We start from the raw sequence: 10,765 nt of genomic DNA, 5'->3' as shown, positions 1-10,765 counted from the left end.
GGCGATACAGCGCACGCGTGCATCAGGTAAATATAAGGTGATCAGAGAAGTTGGTGATCGTTATCAACTTGGGGGAATGAAGAAAGGAACTTGCCTGGGGTAGAAGGCTGTACAAGGGAGCTGGAATGCCAAGTGCAGTGGTCAGATAATTGGCAGGAATGTGGAGTGTGTGAAGGGGGCTGCCTAATAAGAAAGGAGACGGACTATGGAAGGCTTTAAATGCCAGATTGAGGGGCCTCTATCTTACGCTAGAGGCACTAGGAAACTAGGAAAGGGTTTTGAGGAGGGGAGAACCAATGAACAAGTATTTATTAACCACCTGCTATTTCCCCTTGTGCCAGGATCTGCACTGGCATTGGGCACCGGAGTCTCAAAGACAAAATGAAACATTCCCTGGGAGGAAACAATATGTGCACATGTAAATGTTTAAAAAGTAGCTATATATCAGATAAATACATGGTATCCTGCAGGGAAGATAGGTTGTATGCTAATGAGACTGGAAGGCATGGAGACCATGTAGGAGACTATTGAAAGAGTTCAGATAAGAAGTAACAAGGACCTGACACACATCTAGGGTGTAAGTGTAGAAAAAGAGAGGTGGACGTGAATGTCTGAGCCCAAATTTGAACCCAGGACCTCCCATCTTTAGGCCCAGCTCTCCATCCTCTGCTGCCCCCCTGCCATGGGGTTTCTTATTTCTGTTTCTACTTTGCCTTTGTTATGCAGTAAATAATCAACAGACCCTCACTTTGTATGGGGCAACAGAATGTTCCATGCAACGTCCCAGGAACTACAGGGCCCCTGAGTATGATAACAATCACCACCCACCTTTCAAGTCTATCTTACATCACCCACCTGTTATGTTAGCCTAGCCAAGATCATTGATTAACAGAATGCTCCAAGAATATTGTTGTCCCCCATCAAGAAACTCAACTATGACTGCTTTAACCTATATAAGCTCCACTCTGACTGTGCTTCTTCGGAACTCACTTACTGAGTATCCCCTAGCATGCTAGCAATAAAGACTTCCCCTTGCCTCAATTGCATTGTCTCCGTGTGTTCCTTGGGGTGGTCTTCCACTCGGACCCTAACACCTTCTTGCTCTTATAGATTTGGCCAGTTTTCATTCATGATTTCTTGAAAATATAGTGTCTAGGAGGCAGCTGGGTGGCTCAGGGAATTGAGAGTCTGGCCTAGAGATGGAAGGTCCTGGGTTCAAATTTGGCCTCAGACACTTCCCAGCTGTGTAACCCTAGGCAAGTTACTTAACCCCATTGCCTAGCCCTTACCGCTCTTCTGCCTTGGAATCAATTCATAGTATTGTTTCTAAGACAAGAGGTAAGGGTTTAAAAAATTAAAATTAAATAATCAAAAGATGAATTAAATTATTAAATAATTTAAAAATTGAATTAATTAATTTTAAAAATTAAAAATAAAAGATTCCTGAATAGTGTTGATATGTGGATGGGAGACCTTGTAGGTCATCTGGTTCAATCTGGATGTTTCCTCCATCTTTGTTCCCTGTCATGCTGCTTTCTGCCTCCTTGTAAGCACATCAAAAACTGATTTTAGAGGTCAAATAGAATGGTCTTGAATGGGGGGGGGACCACGCCCCCTACTTCCCTGGTGTGGGATTGGTCTTGAATTGGACCAATCCCATGCTAGGAAGGCCCACGCCCCCCCCCCCCCACTTCTGGGCACATGATTGGTCTATATAAGGACCAATCCCGTGCCTAGGACTGAACTTCGAATCTAACTAGATTCAAGGTTTAGGGAGTTAGGTAATTTGGGGGGGGGGGACTCCTGTTTTTCTTACTTTGTTAAAGTTAATAAGATAAAAGAGTTTTTCTTATTTTAATTATTTCACTTTGCTGCCCTTAATTACAAAAAGTTTGTTATAAAAACATTTGCAGATGTTCACCATTCTTCTCTTTGTCGCTCTATTTCCATGTTCATCCTTAAATGCCTTCTGGATGATTTTCATCCTCAAGTGTTGTTAAGATTGGAATTCTCTGGAGACAGTATCATAATTTGTAATAATTTACAAAATAGATCAAAAGAGTAGGTTGGAGAAAGAATAAGTACCAGCCACATGTGGCTCGCTGTTCCTTTCCCAAGCTTCCTCCTCTAGAAGTGCTTGTCCCAGTTGATACTTTTTTTTTTAAAACCCTTACTTTCTGTCTTGGAGCCAATACTGTGTATTGTCTCCAAGGCAGAAGAGTGGTCAGGACTGGGCAATGGGGGTTAAGTGACTTGCCCAGGGTCACACAGCTGGGAAGTGTCTGAGGCCAGATTTGAACCCAGGACCTCCTGTCTCTAGGCCTGACTCTCAATCCACTGAGCCACCCAGCTGCCCCCCAAGCTCATACTCTTCTAACTGCCTTCCCCAGCCCACTATGTGTGGTCCCACTATGAGGATGCCAGTGTTCACTCCTCTCACGGTGATTCCAAGGCCCATGAGACCTACTTCCTTTCCAGACCCAACCTTATACTTTTTGTGATATCACTATTCGGAGTCCCTCTGATCTGGTGGACTCCAACCAGATCTGAGGCTGTTCTTCCAAGTGCTAAGAGTCACATGGGACAAGAGGCAAACATCTTCCGGGCTCCAGAGAGCCTCTGACATCCTCCCAGAGTGTCCCTGGGTCCCCCTTAACTTAAGCAGATAAGCATCAGTTTTTGTTTTTAATTCAGTCCAATGGTGGGGCTTGTTGCAACTCAATTCAATCAGAGAGTGGGTTATTTCAAACTCAATATGAAACTTTCCCCCTTTAAAATCTGTAGCAGTCCACACCTAGCTATGGACAAGGGAAACAGTTAGAATGTACAGAGTGGCTTAGAAGTGAGCATGCTCAGTTTTGCGCATGGCTAGTAAAGCCTCTGACCCTTGATCCCAGCTTCCCCCAGGTTAGGCACAAAATCAGGTTTCTTTGTGTTCACCTGGCTAAGATAAACCACACCTATACCTTGTTGTAATTTACAATTACCCAATGGCAACACACTATGTAATTCATTAATATGTATTGGGTACATTTGCATGTCAAGGACATTAAAAGCAGCCACAGCAGTCACCTCCCTCTCTTAGATGTTACCTCTCACCTATGTCTGTCTTTGCTGGAGATTCCTTTCCTTCTCTATCTCTCTCACCTGGAACCTGGCCTTCGGCCAGGCACCTTTCTTTTCCAATGCTAATACCTAGCTCGTTCTAATTCATTCCATTACCTGCACCCTATTCTCTCAGCCATAACGTTCGTGTTTGGCAACTGGCTTAAAGAACCTAGGGTAATTCTCTCAGCTAAGTTCTCTATCATGTCTCCGACCTGAGTGGTGGTTAATTTTGGATCACTAGATGGATTATGCCTTTGTGTGGTCCAGAGATCGGAGTTCTGCTGTGGCTCCATTGTAATTAATACGGCTTGGTTTCTGACTCATTTCTGCCATCTCCTACCTGGCTCTATCATGCCCCCCGCAGAATCCAATCTACTATCCTTTCTTTCTCTCTCTCTCCTTGAGGCATTCGCAGAGACTGCCTCAAAATCCAAGGCTGATCTTAGGGTACCAAGAAAGAAAATGGGTTCAGACTAGTGTTAAATCTTCTCAGTGCCTTCTGGATGACTTGGCTTTATTGAATCTCTTATCAGCCTGCTGTTCTATGCATCTTTCATCCTTTTTAAATTTTTACAAAAATTTTTATCCTTTAAATTGGTTTTGTCTTTGGCTTCCATAACTTTGCTTTGCCAATGAAGGTTGTTTTTCTGACTCCTTTGGTCTCCTTGTTATAACAGTTAATTTATGCCAGTTAAACTTCTGACTTAATTGGTTTTGACGTCCTTTCTGGTCTTTCTCATTTTTATTATTCATTTTTCCATGATCAATAATTCTGGATTGAGATTTTCAGTTGCGTGGCATAGCCTTTTCTTTTTCACCATTCTTCTAGCATCATACTAATTATGATCTTTGTGCAAGCCAATAGTCTGAGCATTTAAAGATAGCTAATTATTTCCTCAAAATAACAAGCTTTTTTCCTAACTCTCCAAATATTATTGATCTCACTTTTCATGACTTACCGTGTCTATCTAGAGATTCTTTTCTTGAAAAAGTAGTCATTGTGCAGAGGCATGACTCTACAAGCCTTTGACTTTTCTAATATCTGAAAAATTTGGCTTTTCTCATTCTTAACCTGTACTCTCCAATAGACTTCTCACTATTCCAACTTATTCATAGTCTTGCTCTGAAGTTAGTGTCAAAGTGTATGTTAATTTAATTTCGAGAAGGAGATGTCTTACTGAATTCTTTCTAGAATTTTTCTTACCCTTCATCTCCTGCAATCAATGGATAGGTTTCAATTACTTTTATGATGGTCTTTTGCAAATATTTAGCATGATCAGTATAATACAATGAGGAATAACCAAATGCCCCATGTAATGATGTTTCCTGTTGCCTTTGGGTTTTATATAAAACCTGTAAAACCAAATCCTTTCCATTTCCCTCAGGATGATGCTTATAATAATAAATAAGCATTTATGTGACACTTTAAGATTTATCAATTACTTTACATCTGTTATGTCATTTGATCTTCATAAGAACTCTAGAAGCTGGTCGTTATTATTATACTCATTTTACAGATGAAGAAACTAAGAGAACTTATGTGATTTGCCATGGGTTAAACAGCTAGTGCCTGAGAGAAGATTTGAACTCAGGTTGCTCCAACTCCCTGTCCAGTGCTCAATTCACTATACCACCTTGTTGTCTTTTGTGTGAATTAAAATATTTAAGGGACCCCAATCCTGGCAAGACTCATCTGATAAAATGCCATAGTCACATGTTTTAAATTTGCCGGCATGACAGGCAAGATTCCTGACTGGTGGAAGTCAGAGGATGTATGAGGACTGGAGTGAAATCCTGGACAAATAGAAAATCTTAGAGATGGAGTGCCTAGCCCCACCCCCTAGACTGAGTGCCCTGCCCCTCCCCTACTGAGTGTCACACCCCACAACCCTTGCCCCAGACAGGGGAGGGATGAAGCACTCTCATTGGGCTACTGGGCAGAGAAGTGGTGATGAGAGGCACATGTGGAAAGGGGGAGGAGAGCGGCCTGAGGACTCTACTCCCCTCCAGCTCTGCCAATTGTGAGCCACCCACCTTACCCCTGTGTGCTCCCATTGGGTTGCTGGTGTGAATTTCAAAACTACTCCACCCTATTCAGACCATTCTTTAGAAGATCGGATTTAACTATTTCCTGATCAATAACAATAGAGATACTTGGAATAACAGAATCAGGTTTTGGAAACTACATTCTCCACCCTACTCAGTGTAACAAGATTAGGAAGGGTTGCAGCAAACTCAAGATTTAATTATTTGAGAATATGGCCTTCAACAGACATGTGCAAAAAAAGGACAGACCTCTGGGTGGCCTTAGGTCAAGCTAGAGCCGCCATTGGCACATGTGAGACACAGGAAGTAAGGTAGAGAACAGCCTCTGGAGTTCTTGGGACTTCCTGGGAGGAGGGATAGAGTTGAGTTCAAGGTTGGAGCTTGAGGTTGGAGGAGCCCCGAAGACTGCTTTCCTTCAGATTGGTCACATGAGTGATAAGGACTGATCCCTTTCCCTGTCTTGGCTATCCAAAGCCTTAGCCTTAATGCCCGCTTTGGCTCAGCCTGAGCCAGAGTGAGTCTGAGTTAAACTTCTTTTCCTTCTCTCCCTTTTCCTTCTCTCCCTTTTCCTTCTCTCTCTCTCTCTCTCTCTCTCTCTCTCTCTCTCTCTCTCTCTCTCTCTAACTTTCTTCCTCCTGTTGTAATTAAAACACCACAAAAATTTGGCAGTTGACTTGAATGTTTCATTTAGGAATTACATAAGTGAATTCCTTGGTGACCTTAAATTAATATATATCAGTCTTTTAAAGTGATTTCAATATCACAGTTTGGCTGACCACAAAAGTTTAATGAGTCCCCTCAATAAATTTCCTGAATTTTCTTGTCTTTTACTCTACTTTCTCCTCACTCAGTCAGTCCTTTTTAACAGTTAACTCAGCTTAAAGACACAGCTACTAGAACAGGTAAATAAAACACTTCTTCTCTCTTCTCTTTTCTCCTTAAGTTAAATTAGAATCAGCAGGGTTTTTTTCCTTTTAATCTTAAGGGGCAGCTGGGTGGCTCAGTGGATTGAGAGCCAGGCCTAGAGACAGAAAGTCCTAGGTTCAAATCTGACCTCAGATACTTCCCAGCTGTGTGACTCTGATAGCTAGATAGATAGCTGACCCTTGTTGATTAGCAGCAAGGAAACTCTGGAAAACATAGCCCTTGCTTCCATCTCTCCCAACAAAAACAGCTAGACCACCAGAGTACAAAGCCCATTTTCCTGCTTTTGGGCCTCTCTCCTTAAATTAGATAGAACAAAGCTGTTTTAAATCTTAGCAACAGAGCCCTAAGGTCCTGGCTGGGAGAGTGGTTTCTAAATCTCCTTTCCCTTAGTGAACAACTGCCTAGATTAGGGGTGGAAAATACCTGTAGAAAGTTTTGGCTTTGTCCTGCTCCCCATGTGTTTTGCAAAGACCATTAGAAAAATAATTACTATATATATAAATGTTAAAGTGATTTCAATATCACACTGGGCAGAGGGGTTGGGGAGGGGATCAGCTCCACTTGAGTCCTTCTGCCTTTCTAGTAACAAACTCTGGGGGGAGGCTTGGAGGGAAGGGTGGCCCCCATGCCCTTAGAGAGTGCTCTGCATATGTCATCTTTAGCACCTGTAAAGGGTAAATATTATGGTTGAGACTGAGAAAAATCTAAATTTAAATGGTCGCCAAGGGAAATCCCAAATAATAAAATACCCAAGTCAGCTGCCAAATTTTTATGGTGTTTTAATTACAATGGGAGGAAGAAAATATTAGAGGGAGAGGGAGAGAGAGAAGGAAAAAGGGAGAGAAGGAAAGAAGTTTAACTCAGACTCACTCTGACTCAGGCTGAGCCAAAGCGGGCATTAAGGCTTTGGATAGCCAAGTCAGGGAAAAGGATCAGTCCTTATCACTCATGTGACCAATCTGAAGGAAAGCAGTCTTCGGGGCTCCTCCAACCTCAAGCTCCAACCTTGAACTCAACTCTATCCCTCCTCCCAGGAAGTCCCAAGAACTCCAGAGGCTGTTCTCTACCTTACTTCCTGTGTCTCACATGTGCCAATGGCGGCTCTAGCTTGACCTAAGGCCACCCAGAGGTCTGTCCTTTTTTTGCACATGTCTGTTGAAGGCCATATTCTCAAATAATTAAATCTTGAGTTTGCTGCAACCCTTCCTAATCTTGTTACACTGAGTAGGGTGGAGAATGTAGTTTCCAAAACCTGATTCTGTTATTCCAAGTATCTCTATTGTTATTGATCAGGAAATACCTAAAGGCTGATATGGACAGTTCTTTTCAGCATCTCGGCACAGCTATGCTTGAAGCCCCTGCTCTGGCTCTTCCTGACCCAGACAAATCATTCCAACTGTTTGTAGCAGAAGCAGGGGGGATTGCAAAGGGTATCCTTACCCAAAAATTGGGACCTCGGGATCGACCAGTGGCATATTTATCTAAGCTCTTAGACCCTGTGGCTACTGGCTGGCCAATCTGCCTCCAAATTATAGCAGGGGTGGCTCTTTTAGTTAAAGATGCTGATAAACTCACCCATGGCCAACCTCTGGTCATTGCTACTTCACATGCTGTAGAAAGTATCCTTCGCCAAGCTCCGGCCCATTGGATTTCCCATGCTCATCTTACACATTATCAATCCCTTCTTTTGGATGAAAGTCGACTTTCTTTTCGAGTTGTAGCGGCCCTGAACCCTGCCACCCTTCTCCCCACTGATTCGGGGAACAAACCAGTGCATTCTTGTCAGGATGTACTAGTAGAATCCACTTCTGCCCAGCCCGATTTGAAAGATACCCCTTTGCAGAATTCAGACCTTATTCTTTTTACTGATGGCAGCAGTTTTATGGCCCCGGATGGTCAAAGGGCTGGTGTGGCAGTTGTGAATAATGCCGGAAAGACTCTGTGGTGTGCCTCTCTTCCAAATGGAACCTCTGCTCAATGGGCCGAATTGGTTGGCTAAAGGGAAGCGGCTGACAGTCTATACCCTTAGCTGATATGCCTTTGCCACTCTGCATATCCATGCCCCAATCTATCGGGAGCGGGGATATATAACCTCGGCAGGTAAGCCAGTGTCCCATCTTCAGGACATCCAGGAACTCCTGGCAGCTATTTGGGAACCCAAAGCTTTTGCCGTGGTACACACCCTAGGACATCAGTCAGGCACATCCCTAGAGGCAACAGGAAATCGGCTAGCTGATGAAGCTGCCAAGGAGGCAGCTTTACGAGCCCCATTGTACGAGCTTGCATTGACTAAAACCTTGTCAAAACCCTGCATTCCTGATACCAGTATCCCTGCCCCTCCATCAGACCCACCTCAATATTCTCCCACTGATTTAGAATGGGTCCAGGCAAAGTCAGGTCAACAGTTTGTTGTTTTGTATAAAGATCCGGATGGAAATCTTCTTCTCCCACAGGCTATGGGCCAACTTCTTTCTACCCACCCGCACCATCTTACCCACATGGGAGCCACAAAATTTCAAACCCTCCTTCAGAAAGGGCAGGTTCAGGTTCAAAATTCTAGTAGTTTTTTGGATGAATTGGTTCAGAAATGTCAAACCTGTCAGCTGACCCGTGCTTCAAAGGCCAATACCCATATCAGCACCAGGCTTCGTGGTACTAGCCCCTGTGAACATTGGGAGGTTGACTTCACAGAAATCAAGCCAGGAAAGTATGGATACCGATACTTATTGCTGTTTGTAGATACTTTTTCAGGATGGCCAGAAGCTTTTTACACCAAAGCTGAGACAGCTCTGACAGTCTCAAAGAAACTCCTTGAGGAAATTATTCCCAGATTCGGAGTGCCTATCTCCTTTGGATCTGATAATGGACCTGCCTTTGTGTCCAAGGTTATTCAATCTTTGACCAAGAGTCTGGGGATCAAGTGGAAAGTTCCACTGTGAGTATAACCCCCAGAGTTCCGGTCAGGTAGAAAGTATGAATTGGACTCTAAAAGAAATTTTAACTAAGATGGTCATTGAGTCTGGTGGTGATTGGGTGACGCTCCTTCCCCTTGCCCTGTTTAAAGCCCGGAATACACCAGGCCCCCTATCCTTATCCCCATATGAGATATTATATGGGTCTTTGCCTCCTATTTTATCCTCCTTACCCTCACCTGATGATAATCAAGCTCCTCAATTACGTGATTTTGTTCTTTCTCTTTCTCAGCTGCAGCTGGATCTTTGGCCCCACTTATGTGAACGATTGCAACCTTCTCCTCATACTCTACATCCCTTTAAACCTGGGGTTTGGGTCTGGGTCAAAAGACATCAGAAGCGGGCACTTCAACCCCACTGGAAAGGGCCATTTGTTGTTCTTTTTGTAACTCCTTCAGCTTTAAAGGTTGACGGGATCGGCCCTTGGATCCATCATTCCCACATCCGACCCGCGGAGCCTCCTGATCCTAGTGGCAGCACCTGGACCATTTGCAACCTGTCTGATAATCCTTTGAAGATTCGCCTGACCTGCAATGCTTCGGCTGCATCCTAGATTTTTGCTTCACTTACAGCTATTGCAGACCCTGATTATGGGATATTGGTTCCAAGGTGTATTTTCTACCAACCCTAACATACCTTGAAAATGGATGTTGTCTCGATTCAGTGCTCCATTTGATCTTTATACTAATGTCACGGCAACTGCCCCTTTTTTGATTGTTCATGCTTGTGAATTGATAGATGGCCCTAGGCCCTATTGGCCTATTGGCTCCCTTTGTATGAATGTCGGGATTTTTTATTTTTGCCCCGCTTCTCATCCTGGCTTACCTTCTCGTAATTCTCATAATTCTTATTTTTGTGGCCATTGGGGCTGTGAGACACTTGTCACTGGAGGAAGTGGGATTACGGGGTGTTCTCGATGGACCCCGGTCAATGGTGACTCATGGCTGACTGTGAGTTGGGGCCCCCCAGAGTGCAGACATCGGTGTTCAGTAGATGATCATGAAGGGATCCTTTGTTCTTACATAATCCTAACACCGTTACAGCATGCCCATAATTCCTGGACACTAGAGAGGACATGGGGTATACGGCAATATCGAGCCAGAACTGACCCGGGAGGGCTGTTTTTCATTAAAAAGGAATTGGCTACCACTCCACTCCAACCAATGGGCCCCAATATTGTTTTAAACCCCAAATTCCCACAAATCCTTCCGGAAGCTATCATTCCGACCCCCCTGGCTCCTTTTAAGGATCCCCTTGGAGGCCCCTTATGGTCGTTACTTCAAGCCTCTTTTACTCAATAGTTCCTCAATAGTTGCACAATCCACTTTGATGACCCACCCACAAGAGGTCTGCTTGCTTTTACAATCCTCCCCTGGGTAACCTATTATTCTGAAAAACAATTTTTAGCCCTACAATATTCAGGGTCAGAATTTACTCGGACTCAACGAGAGCTGGGGATGGCCTTAACCCTTGCGGCCATACTTGGCTTGACGGGAGCGGGTACAGGCATTGCATCCCTGGTTCTTCGCCAAAACAAGATGACAGCATTACATCAGGCCATTAATACTGATCTTAGAAGGGTCAAGAAATCATTAGAAGTCCTGGAAAAGTCTCTTACTTCCCTTTCCGAAGTGGGGAATGTTATGTAGTAAAAATTAACTGACCCTCACTCTGTTCCTTACTCTGTCTGGGTCGACAGAATATTCATGAAC

The sequence above is a fragment of the Monodelphis domestica genome, chromosome 4 (assembly GCF_027887165.1).
Source record: "Monodelphis domestica isolate mMonDom1 chromosome 4, mMonDom1.pri, whole genome shotgun sequence".
Taxonomy (NCBI): domain Eukaryota; kingdom Metazoa; phylum Chordata; class Mammalia; order Didelphimorphia; family Didelphidae; genus Monodelphis; species Monodelphis domestica.
Note: the sequence above shows the minus strand (reverse complement) of the source record.